Below are 12,757 nucleotides of genomic sequence, written 5' to 3'. Positions count from 1 at the left end.
AAGCCACATGGACCTATCCTGCTGCAGCCCTGGGTGCTGGAGAAGCCGCGTGGAGACCCCTGCCAGCGCTGAGATGCTCACACGTTCACTGACTCGGCTTTCCTCCTGCAGTCAGCATCGTTGCATGTGCTTTGTGAGAGGGAGGAGGACTTTGTAGGTTGGTGTCGGACAGATGGGGCAATGTTGGACTTATGGACTTGGACAACACTGGATTGGGATACTTTCTTGATGTGCACTTACCCTTTATATAAAACTCTCTCTTGAACACATGAGTTTCTGTGGATTTGTTTCCCTAGTTTACCCAGACTCACACAAGTCCATTGTTTCAGTTATTATGGATGATCTATCTCTTTAAGGGTCTTCCTTCTTCAGGGACAGGTCTCTCCTAATAACATGCTCAAAGTACATGAAATAAAGTCCTTGCTTCCAAGGAACATTCTGGTTGTACTTATTCCAAGATAGATTCGTTCAGTCTTCTGACAGTCTGTAGTACATTCAATTATTCTTTGCCAATATTGTAATTTAAAGGTGTCCATTCTTCTTTACTCTTCCTTAAACATTATTCAGCTTTTGTAAGCATATGAGGTGATGGAAACTACCGAGGCTTAGGCTAGGCCCATATCAGTCCCTAAAGTGACATCCTTGCTGTTCAACATTTCAAACAGATCTGTTGCCACAGATGCAGTTTCTTGATTGTTGTCTCAATGAGCATTGGCTGTGGATCCAAGTAAAACAAAATCCTTAACAACTTTAACCTTTTCTCCCTTTATCACGATGCTGCCTAATGGTCCAATTGTAAGGATTTTTGTTTTCTTATATAGAGGTGTAATACATACTGAAGGCTTTTTTTTTTAATCAAAGTGCTTTATCAAGTGCTTCTGATCCTCAGCACTTTCAGTAGTAAGCAAGGTGGTGTCACCTGCGTATTGCAGGTTGGTAATGAGACTTCTTCCTAACCTGGTGCTGCATTCTTCTCCATGTGGTCCAAACAGGTGTATGGAAGGAACAAACAGTAAAAAGATACAGCCCCGATGCACATCTTTCCTGATTTTAAACCAGCCACTCATCCCCTTGTTCTGTTCAAACGATGCCTCCAAACAAGTACAAATAAGTGTTCTTTTTACCTCTATACATCTGCTTTTCTAAAGATTTCATTTAAGTGGGATCATAAAATATTTGTAGATGTGTGTCTGATCTACTTTATTCAGCATAATTTTTTTCAAGGTCCATCCATGTTGTAACAGATCTTCAGACTTCATTCTTTTTCGTGGCTCAGTAGTATTCCATTACACCACATTTCGTTTTTCTCTTCACTCCTTGTTGGACATTTAGGCTAATTCCCCCTTTTGACTCTCATGAATAGTGCTGCCAGGAACACTGGTGTACATGTGTTTGTTTGAATCCCTGCTTTCAGGTCCATTATACCATATGTTAACCTAAATAGCAAGCATATTCTATATTTGTTCGCCAAGTGCTCCCTTCCCCTAAAAGGTATTTTTTAAACATATTATTCTATTTCTTTCCCTTTTACTCAGAAGCACGTAGCTAGGAGATGAAATGTTGGCTTTTTGAGGAACCACCAGTTCCCCACGGCAGTTGCACCATGACTCTCACCAGCAATGCATGAGGGTTCCATTCTCCACATCTTCTTCATAATAGCCAACTAGGGGGTGAAGTGACATCTCATTGTGGTTTTGATTTTTATCTCCCCCGTGACTAATGAAAGATCAGCAGTTCAAAACCATCAGCCAATCCATGGGAGAGAGACCAGGCTTTCTATTCGTGTAAAGAGTTACTGTCTCAGACACTCATAGGAGCCGTTTTCCCCTACCCCATAGGGTGACTGTAAGTGGGTATTGGCTTGATGGCAGTGAATTTGGTTTGGGGAATGGTAAATGATAGAGTATCTTTTCATGTGCTTATTCGACATTTGTGTCTCATCTTTGGAAAACTGTCTATTGAAAGCCTTTGCCCAATTTTTTATTGGGTTGTTCCTTTTTTTGTTGTGTAAGTTCTAATTCTGGGCTCCACCTTTGCAGAGGGACTGAAACTTTCAAATGAGACCCTCCAGATATAAATAGCTGCAGATTCATGGTGAAATTGGTCCTAGCTCTTAAAATGCTGGGATGTGGATAACTGGCTACCCTCCTCCCCCTGACTAGCTCAATCTTGGCCTTCTCCCCATCCCCACTGAGCCTCAGCATGTCCTACAGCTGAGTATATATTGGTCTGACTTAAAAGGCAGAACAAGACAGTGAGGCAATAGTGGTCTCATGACTTTTGGACATACTTACACTCAAGAAGGTCTTAATATTAACTTGGAAGATAATTTAAAGCGACATACTAATTTCCCTGGGATGTTAAAGAAAGTGACCATGAGTCTGAAAATTAGCAGGTCTTTTCCAAATGATTCACACATTGCCAGAGGTTTCTGACTTATTTTTGAAAGCACAGATATTCCAGCAAAAAAATGTTCAATGCCGCACTTTCTGCCTAACACCCCCAGGGAAGAAGTACATAGAAAGGACCATTGAGACCATCATGGCTCCCCTACAAGAAGCTGCTTGTATGAGACCACCACAGGAGGCGGGATGAATGGTACTCCTCTGTTCATTTTTTTAAGAATCCTAATCCAATTACCTTCAGCTCCCAAAGTCAAAATAAGGCTTTCCTGGACAAAGATAGAAGTGAATTCATTTAGACAAGTGAAGTCTGTTTAGTCCAAAACCAAACCTCAAACCAGCATGCATATGTATCTTTCTTTATATAACAAATTTGTTTCTAAATGTGCTGCACGTGAAAAGGCTTTTTAAAAATAAATTGACCCATATTTTCAGCACACCAGAGACGCTTGCTATTTAAAGGAATCTCTGTGAGTCGTTTTGTAAAGCAAATAACCACCCATTCATTTATTTGTGAAATCTAGATTTTTCACATAGTGGTTTACTTTTAGAGACAGATGGGAACACATTTTATACTGATTCCCAGAAGCACAAAGTCATGGTCAATACACATGCCAGAAACGTGCCATCTCCACACTGGAGTTACAATCAACAGAAAGATCTTGTCTCCCGTCATGATCCTGGGGCCATGGAGACAGAGAAGGCCTTGGCGATCAGAAGCCCATTCTACAACATACCTGAACGGATCTTTCCACCCTTTGGCCAAGATCACAACAAACAATCGTGCTGGCCACAAAATATGGTTGTGCCTGATGCCAAACACAGGGGCTCTGGTAGCGTAGTGGTTACATGTTGGACTGCTAACCACCAGGTCAGCAGTTCGAAACCACCAACTGCTCAGTGGGAGAAAGAAGAGGCTTTCTACTCCTGTAAAAAGAAGTTATGTCTTGGAAACTCACAGGGGCAATTCTACCCTGTCCTATAGGGTCACTATGCATCAGAATCGACTCGATGACAGTAAGTTTGGTATGGTAATGCCAAGCACACAGATTACTGATGGCATACTAGGCAAAAAGTATCTGTTCTAACCCAGAACATAAAATGCTGGACACATGTCCTGCTCTAGGACAGTCACATGTGACTCCTATCAGTAACATGCAAAGAGGCAAAAACATACATCCAAGTCCCCAGAGAACTGCACCAAATTGTCCACAGGTGCTCTAAAGCCAGACAGGAGGCAACGGCTGATCAATCAGCAGTTGCTGCACTGCAGAGAATCCTCACCTCTTTTCACAGACAGTCGCCAACCTGCTTCACCCCACTCACATCCCTACGCTTGTTCTAGTTTGCGCAACATCTTTATTATGTTTGACATTTCAGGAGCTACAAGTAGCTAACGGCCCACAATGACCCACAACTACCTCTCTGCTGGCTTCTAGCCAGCACAATGTACAAACCCTCTGGATCTCTGGGTCTCCATGAGTATACTTGTATGCAAGTTTGCACAAAGTTGATTTCAACCATATGTATCAGAGTAGAACTCTCCACGCTACTGTCTTCAATGGTAGTAGATCACCAGGCCTTTCTTCTGAGGTGCCTCTGGGTGGAACCCATCCTCCAACCTCTCTGTTAGCAGCCAAATATGTTAATCACTTACACTACCCAGAGATTCCTTCATAGGTATGTAACCCACCGCCATCAAATCCATTTGGATTCACAGTAACACTGTAGAACAGAGTAGAACTGCCCCCACAGGGTTTCTAAAGCTAGAAACGTTTATAGAAGCCGATGGCCACAGCTACCAAGCTTGCAGTTAACAGCCGAGCACTTACCTCCTGTGCCACCAGAGCCCCTCATTAGTATATACACAACCCAAATAATGGGGATATTTTTGTCTACTTTAAACAGGAACTCACATGGAATATTTATGTATATGTTACCTGCTTCCATTATGGATTTGAGCTGGCTGTTAGTATAAACAAAAGACAATGGAAAGAAAATATAAACTCAAGCCAGCATTCTTGGTGAACCACAACATTAAAATGGTGATTCTAAAACTGGTGGAGGTAGGGTGGGGCCTCAGGCCATATACCATAGTTTAGCTGTGTCGCCTTTCTGGTGATCTGACTGGATATGAATTCTAGTTTAGGGAATCCCCGGGAATAAATGGTTAATTTATGCCTTTGATTCTCCCTCCCAAATGTCAACTGTCAAACTTTAGCTAGCAGAACAGGATCATGCTTTGAATTGGCCTATAATTGGGGAAGGAGATTTCACCTTAGGCAACATAGAATTAAGTGCTAAAAAATGAGTGGCATCCAGGGCTAGACGAGATCAGAGGCACCAGGTTCGGTGGGAGCTGTAGAAACTATGAAAGTTTTCCTGGAGTGGCCCGGGGAACAGGCTGCACTTCTCCAGGTCTCAATTGCTCTCTGACAATAAAGAGAGGCCTTCTCTGACTGATCCTCCACCAGTTATTCTCAATGATCATACCTACCCTCCTGGAGCCTTAGCCAAAAAAAAAAGGACCTGCTTTCCTCCACAGGGCAGTTCCGACCCTGTACTGTAGGAGATAGTATGAACAGGGAATGCATGGACACCCATGCTCGTGAAAATTTAAAGTCAGTAACCGTAGAAACAAGGAGCCCTGGTGGCATAAAAGATTGCATATTGGGCTGCTAAGTGCAAGATCAGCAGTTTGAAACCACCAGCCACTCCTCAGGAAAAAGATGAGGCTGAATATTCCAGCGAACAGTTCAAGTCTGGGAAACCCACTGGGGCAGCTCTACCCCATCTCATGGGCTCACTGTGAATAGAAATCAACTCCATGGCAGGGAGAGTTTTGAGAACTACAGAGGCATATGCCAATTGTGGTTAACTATATGGGGCTTCGAGGAGCCCTGGGTGGTTACAAGTTGGGCTGTGAACTGCAAGGTCAGCAGTTTGAAAGCGCAGGCTTTCTACACCCGTAAAGATAGTCTCAGACACTCACAGGGGCAGATGTACCCTGTCCTACAGGGTCACTAGGAGTCGAAATCAACTTGATGACGGTGAATTCTTGGTTTGGTTCGATGGCGCTTCACAAAGGATGCATTTAAAAAAAGCAACTTTTGGGGGGGAGGGTTGACAGAGGAGATAATCGTTTTTGTATTCAGCCCCTGATCAGATCCCCCAATGGTGTGCCCCGTTCCCTTCGCATGAGGCATTTTGTAACAAACAGGAGATGTGTGGCCATCCTGTGTCAAGCAAATCTATTGGCTCCATTTTTCCAAGTGCACACATCCCTGTGGCATTTCTATGTCACATTTGATCCTTCTCACGCCATTTCAAAGTTTTTCATAATGCTACGGCACATTTAATAGTCCTTGGTCTAGTATAATCATAACTTGTCCATGCACTGGGAAACTGAAAAAGTCATGTGATTTGCTTTATTATAACAAGTGATTTATTGAGGTGACCTGGCACGGAACCACAATCTCACTGAGTATTCCTCTACATCCTTACATATGGAAGGCGCATACATTTGGCCATTGTGGGACTACAGGAGCATTGCCCTGTCATGTACTTTGGTGACTATGATTACACAAATTTCACGAAGCTTTCAGCTGCTAACCACAAGGTCAGCAGTTGAAACCCACCCACTGCTCCTCAGGAACAAAACAAGACAGGCTTCTTCCATAAAGAGGTATGACTTCAGAAACCTGGTATAGGGTCTCTCTGAGTCGGAATTGACGCTATGGCACTGGGTTTGGTTTTGGGGTTTTTACTCAGATGGATGCAATTGTGGCTCACGTAAACAGCGCCTATCCCTGTTTCAGGTTCTCTGACGCTTGACATAATCCTCTGGGATTACCGGCTGGGTTCCCTACCTAATCTGCATATCTACCTACAGGCCTCACTTCTCACCCCCCATGATCTGGCCACTCTGAGACTTCTCCAGACATAGTCATAATAACATGAATACCACTACAAAAGAGGAAAACATTGGTAACATGGTAACACTTTCATGGTGCTTACTATGTGCCAAGCACCATTCTTAACATACAACAAATCATTTAACTCTCATATGAGGTGAATCCTGCTACCATCGTCCATTTGACAGATGAGGAAACTAAGGCACAAAGAAGTAATGGAACTTGTCCCCGTTCCGGTTCCCCAAACCAAAAAAACTTCGTATTTATTTCTTGACTTGCTTTTCTAGTGTGCTGACCCGGGCTGCAGTCCGAGCCCATCTCCATCTCTGACCCAGCACATCTTCTGGCATACCGATTTCAACTCTTTAACTTCCCACCCCCGATCCCTGCTACCCTAGTGCCTTGGATCCGGACTTCCCTGCCTTAGTCAGCAAGCGTCTGTTGAGTGACTACTATGTGACGGGCACAGTGCCCTCTCCACTAGATAAGTGGTTCCTGACAGCGATACCAGCAGGGAGCTGGAGGTGAAAGGCCGGGCACAGGGTTGCCATGAAGGAGGGGAAGAACTTAGAGGGTATAAGGAACAAAATAAAAGACAGCCTTTGTCTGTTTCTCTCTTTTGCAGTGAAGCAACCTCGTACAAGTAACCGTTGATTGAGCACCTACGCTGTTCCAGCCACTGTGCTAAGCACTTGGGGTGCATAGAGTAAAGATATATGCACAGACCTAAGGAGATTTAAAATGCACTGTAATTAGAAATGTAGGTAGATGATTGTAAGGGATTTGGTAGGGGCCTAACCCCCTCTACCAAGGGGCCCTTGTGGTATAGTGGGCTACACGTTAGGCTAATTGCAAGGGCTGTAGTTTGAAACCACCCACGGCTCCACAAAGGAAAGATAAGACTTTCTATTCCCATAAAGTTTTACAACCTTGTAACCCCACAAGGGAAGCTCTAGTCTGTTCTATGGGGTGGTTGTGAATTGGAATCAACACATTGGTAGTGAGTGAAAACCCTCTACCATCACCTAGCTGTCAATTTGTCATAATATAATGGTTTATGTTGTCATTGCAATGCTGGAAGCTATGTCCCCAGGTGACTCATGAAGGACAGTTTCAGTAGAGCTCTGAGACTAAAACAAAATGGGAAGGAAGGACAATAAGCTACTTCCCAAAATTAGCCCAGTAAATTCATATGGCTCACAAAAGAACATTATCTGGCTGACTTGCTTTGGCTACCTCCTTACAGGGGATCAGTCACTAATGGAGGACATCATGGGTGCTCACAAAGAAAACCAACGATGACAAGGCTGAGCCTTGCTGAAGTGGACTGCCACTGTAACCCCAACAATGGCCTCAAAGTTTCTGGTGATTATGAGGATGATGCAGGACTAAGGTAGGGTCACACTGAGATGGTATCCACTCAATGGAAGTGGGTTTAAAAAAACACACCATGTAACTACCACCCAGATCAAGATATATGTATAGTACATTAATGCCTCCATTATGCACAATGTCAATCACTGTTCACTCTCACCCCATCAGCATCAAGTAGTAACTATAATTTTAACTTCTGTATAATAATAATAAAGCCAAACACAGACATGGAGTAAATTTCAACAGGCAGACCCTATCAGAGAGGATAGAATTGTCCCTGTGGGTTTCTGAGACTATAACTTTTTTTCTTTAATACTTTTATTAAGGGCTCTTATATCTCTTATCACAATCCATACATTCATCCCGTGTGTCAAATACATTTGCACATATGCTGCCATCATTTTCAAAGCATTCTCTTCCTACTTGAGCCCCTGATATCAGCTCCCATTTCTTCGCCCTCCCCCCACCCACCCACCCTCCTTCACGAAGCCTTGATAAGTTATAGATTATTATTTTCATATCTTACATTGTCCTCCATTGCCCCTCACCCACTTTTCCGTTGTTCATCCCTGAGAGGGGGTTAGAGGTTGATCCTTGTGATCGATTCTCCTTTCTCCCCCCACCCTCCCCTAATCCTCCTGGTATCTCTACTCTCATTGTTGGTCCTGGGGGATTATCTCCCCTGAATTCTCTGTGTTGCAGGCTCTTATCTTCAGCAGTGTGAATGCTCTGGTCTAATCCGATTTGTAAGGTAGAATTGAGGTCATGATAGAGAGGTGAAGAGAGCACCAAAGAACTAGAGGAAAGTTGTGTTTCGTCAGTGCTACACTGCACCCCGACTGGCTCATTTCTTCCCTGTGACCCCTCTGTAGGGGGACACCCAATTGTCTACAAATGGGCCTTGGGTCTGCACTCCATGCCTCCCACCCAATTTACCTTGGGTATGATTTCATTCTGGATCTTAGGTGCCTGGTACCTGATCCCATCAACACCTGATGATCACACAGGCTGGTGTGCTTCTTCCATGTGGGCTTTGTTGCTTCTCAGCTAGGTAGATGCTTGTCTATCTTCAAGCCTTTGAGACCCCAGATGCTATATCTTTTGATAGCCGGACACCATCAGCTTTCTTCACCACGTTTACTTATGCACCCATTTTGTCTTCAGTATCATGTGGGGTAAATGAACATCACAGAATGCTACATTGTTAGAACAAAGTGTTCTTGTATTGAGGGAGTACTTGAGTTGAGGCCCAATGTCCATCTGAAATCTTAATTCTTAACAAATAGATATGAGTACATAGTTCTATTCCCCTCTTGTTATATATATGTATATTTACATATGTACATGCCTGTATTTTGATCTCTATAAATGTCCTTTGCCTCCTGGTTCTTTCCTATATTTCCTTTTACTTTCCTCTTGTCCCACCATCATGTTTGGTCTTCATTTGGGTTTAGTAATTCCTCACTGCTACAATGCCCTTGATTAAGCCCCACTAGGCATCCTACACCCTGCTCTCCGTTGATTTTAGTTCACTTGTTCCCTTGTCCCAGGGTTGCTTCCCACCCCCCTTTCTTTCTCCCACCTCCCCTTCTCCCATATCGCCCCGGGACCATTGGACCCGTTCTTTTCATCTCTGAATTATTTATCTCGCCTATCTTATCTAGATAGACATGCAGATATATTAATAAGTGCAAAAACATGGAAAAGCCAAATAAAACAACAAAGGAAGTCAAGACCAAGAAAACAATAACAACAGCAACAACAAAAAGAAAGCCACTGACAAAAATGGAAAGGCCTATAAATAATTCAAGGTCTGTTTGTTGGCCTTATGCGTGTTTTCCAGTGGAGTCTAATGGGGTGCCACACTCTGTCTCCAAAGTCTATTTTTGGTATTCCCTAAGGATGTCATCACTTTGCTCCCCTTGCTGCTCTATTGCATGCCCTTAGTGTTTCGCCCCAGAGTGATGGGGTCAGATTGTGCCCAACTCCCACACTCTGAGAATGTATGGTAATAAAAGGCTTGGTCTTTAAACCGCTGTTCTTGTGGCTAGCAATCTATGTTATAACCACTACACCATCGGGGCTTTTAATATTTTTTAAATTCCTGGTGAGTTGCAGTTGTTTGGAAAGCTTCGTCTCCTAGATGCTGGGCCTCTCTCAATACACTTGGGCGGGCCAGCCCCTAGATATTTAGTCATCCTCAATGTGCTTAAGCTCTCAAGCCCCTACTTGCCTGGCCAGGTCCCTCCCCACTCCCAGTAACAATTAGAATACCTTCTAAGTGTCAGCAAAAGAAGGAAAGCTATCTCAAGGACATGAGACACAAATAAGGCCCATGACCCTGTTTATAACCCATGGATGAAATGCTATCACTTTTCTAGACAGCCAATAAAGGACTCAGCTTTCATGAGAGCTCACGAGCTATCACAACAATACCACTTACCCTTCTTCACTAAAAGCAAGCCTGACTAGGAGCAAAAAGAAAATGGATCTCCTCTTTTGAGTAAAGAATCTACCCTTTTGAGACGTCGGACAGGGCAAGATATGACAAAATACCCATTTATAAACTATCAAGGGTTCATGAGGGAGGGGGGAGCGGGGAGGGAGGGGAAAAATGAGGACCTAATGCCGGGGGTTTAAATGGAGAGAAAATGTTTTGAGAAACGATGTACAAATGCGCTTTACACAATTGATGTGTGTATGGATTGGGATAACAGTTGTATGAGCCCCTAATAAAATGTTAAAAAAAATTTTTATAGTTTTGGAAACTCACAAAGGCTGAACAAGCAGGTCCTATAAGGTTTCTATTATGAGTTGGCATCAACATGGTGGCAGTGGTTTGGGTTTTGTATTTGGTTAGTTTTGGGAGGTAGGTCATTAAGGCTTTCTTCTAGAGTAACTCTGGATAGACTTGAGCCTCCAATCTCTTAGCAACTGAACATGTTTACCATTTATACTATCCAAGACTCTGTGAAAACCAGAGTGAGAACTTATATTTATGTTTTAGTAAAATATGAAGCCATTAGTGGATTTGATGTGGGGAATGAAACAATGTGACTTACTTCTAAAGCAGCAGTTCTCAGCCTGTGGGTGGTGACCACTTTGGGGGTGGAACAATCTTTTCACAGGGGCCGCCTGATTCATAACAGTAGCAAAATTACAGTTATAAAGTAGCAACAAAAATAAATTTATGGTTGGGGGGTCACCACAACATGAGGAACTGTATTAAAGGGTCACGGCATTAGGAAGGTTGAGAACCACTGTTCTGGCAATGAATGTACAAATGCACTTTACACAATTGATGTATGTATGGAATGTGATAAGAGGTGCATGAGCCCCTAATAAAATGATTTTAAAAAAAAGAATCTACCCTTTTATTCTCCCATTGAACTCAAGAGAATAGAAGTTATTATCAAAGTCTTTGTACGCTCTAAGCATATGCTACAAAGTGTGTTCTGCTAAAGTCTTATTCATCTAACAAGGAAGACTCTTTGTAGCTTCACTTCTGCAATTAAGAAAAGGGACCTTAATCAAACCAACACACAGCAGAAGCAATTGCTACTGTCATGAAGGTTAATGGATAGTCCAATGGGAAACTAGACGAAGGAAAAGCTGAGTCAGGGACAACTTCACATTAGAAGTGATGCATGAGTTTACTTGAAAGAAGAAACCACATAGGCAAAAGCTTGGTATTGTCAAGAGACTCATGTAGGTAGGTGTTGCTGATGGACATGTCCGGAAATACATATAGCTAGAGAAAAATGTCAAAGACAGATAGCAAAGGACCTTTAACAAAAACATGTAAATGAGAATGACACCATCATTGCAGAAAGCTGATCAGAGTAGCAGTGGGGGAGAACTGATTGGAAGCGGAGTGAGAATGAAGACTACTGCAATGAGGCAGGTGCAGTTCGATAGCTAACCACCAGGTAGGGAGTAGTGAGGGACATCCACGTGGAGGTGGCCTATGAGCAGTGGGATATATAGAGCTGGAGTTCAAAAGAGAGATCTAAGCAGCAAGTATGATTTTTTTTGGGGGGGGGGTCAATCTGCACATAGATATTAGTGACTTCAACTGTCTAAGATGAGGGTATTGAACAGAGTACAAGGTCAACATTGGAGCCTCTTCAGAAACAACATTGGAGGTTCCAGATAAGAAAAAGGAGCCAGAGGATGAAGTAAGAGCACAAACAAAGACAGATTCCCATAGTAGTAAAAGGAGGGCAGATTTAAAGGAGTGACTGCTACAAGGGTTGCAAGAAGTGGAAAGAAAGGTATCCATTAGTCTGGCAACATGGATATGACTGGTGGCCTTAGATCAGTATCTCTGCTAGATTACGCCACATGGAGGAATGAATAGGGAGGGAGGAAGCAGAGGCAGCCAAGTTAGAAGTTTAGCTGGAACAAGAAGGAAGATAGGAAATAGAATGACCTCTAGGAATCGTATTTAAGATTTGCATAAAATGACGCAGACCTAACCTATTACAAGAAAGTGTAGTTCCATTAGGAGTGTCATAGAAGATATTCAAGAATCAGCTGAGTGATTGTCCAAAATAACTTTTATGACTTCAACTTGGGGATTTTAGGATTTCTATTGCTAATCAATGATTCTTCTAATATAAAGACTTCTCTCAGATTTAGACAAGTTTTCTGAATTTAAATAATGGATTTATCTTTTGCCATAAATCTAAAGAAGGGAAGGGAAATTGAGAATGCATGGGAACAATTGTTAGATCTATGTTTCTTATTATATGCATAAGCTGAAACAAAAATATATGCCCTATGATAAGGAGCCCTAGTGCTTACCCACTGAGCTGCAAGATCAACAGTTGGAAACCAATAGCGACTTCTCAGGTGAAAGATGAGGCTTACCACTCCTGTAAAGAGTTACAGTCCAATGGATGGAGGGATGGATTGTGATAAGAGCTGTAAGAGCCCACAATAAAATGATTTTTGAAAAAGAGTTACAGTCTCAGAAACCCCCAGGGGAAGTTCTACCCTTTCCTATAGTTTCACTATGAGTTGGAATCACTTGATAGCACTGAAGTTGGGAGGGGGGGTTGTTGG

Source organism: Echinops telfairi, unplaced genomic scaffold (genome assembly GCF_000313985.2).
Source record: "Echinops telfairi isolate 266 unplaced genomic scaffold, ASM31398v2 ScPeMD7_7427;HRSCAF=8465, whole genome shotgun sequence".
NCBI classification, from domain to species: Eukaryota; Metazoa; Chordata; class Mammalia; order Afrosoricida; family Tenrecidae; genus Echinops; species Echinops telfairi.
This window is presented reverse-complemented; position numbering follows the sequence as displayed.